We start from the raw sequence: 845 nt of genomic DNA on the forward strand, positions 1-845 counted from the left end.
ATTATGTATTCGAAATATAAGTTGTGCCTAAACTTTTAGAGGATGGGAATTGCAGTTGACGTAGGGCTGGAATTCGTTCGATCCGGGAGCGCATAATAAAATATCGCACAGTCCAATAGTAGACTTATTGCTCTTTCTGCACCTGATTCAGGAGCTTATCGATTGCCATTTACCCGCTCAAACATATATTGCCGTGTAGCTAGCCCATTTCAGGCTGCCTCCGTATGGCTGTACTGCATTCTTGCGAAAATTGAATCGAAAATTCATTTGCTACAGTTGTTTCCGGCAGGTTATTTTGCATTTTATATTCTGGAGGGAATTCGTAGGATTATCATTTAAAAGATTTTATTTGAGGTCAGTGTATGGATGAGAATCTGAAGAAAAATTTATGTACAGGGTGTTAAGACGATGTTACCATAACATTCCAAGGTCAAAGTTAATAGAGGCCAGCAGTAGCACGTTTTCGTAAAAGTATTCTTGTGGCTCCAAAACCATTCAAAGATTCATAAAATGATAAGGAATGAGAAGCAAGTATAAAACATATTCTGCCTGTGCCTGACCTGTGTTATCAAATTGTTCAATATTGAGTGAAAATGTACTCAATAATTTCACTTCATAGATTCACTCCGTAATTTTACTGCTTTCACTCACACCGATTTTTTTCAGTGTATATTAAAAATTGAGGCAAATATGATCAAATGTGTTGACAATTAAAAAAAACGTAGTAACACGTGGTAGTACACTATTTCACTTCGCGTTTTCATATTTTGTTGTTTCATTGAATAATTTTAGTCACTCGATACAAAAAATTAAATAAGCAAACTTCTACACCTATATATATATAT

The sequence above is a fragment of the Anoplophora glabripennis genome, unplaced genomic scaffold (genome assembly GCF_000390285.2).
Source record: "Anoplophora glabripennis isolate ALB-LARVAE unplaced genomic scaffold, Agla_2.0 scaffold350, whole genome shotgun sequence".
Lineage (NCBI taxonomy): Eukaryota > Metazoa > Arthropoda > Insecta > Coleoptera > Cerambycidae > Anoplophora > Anoplophora glabripennis.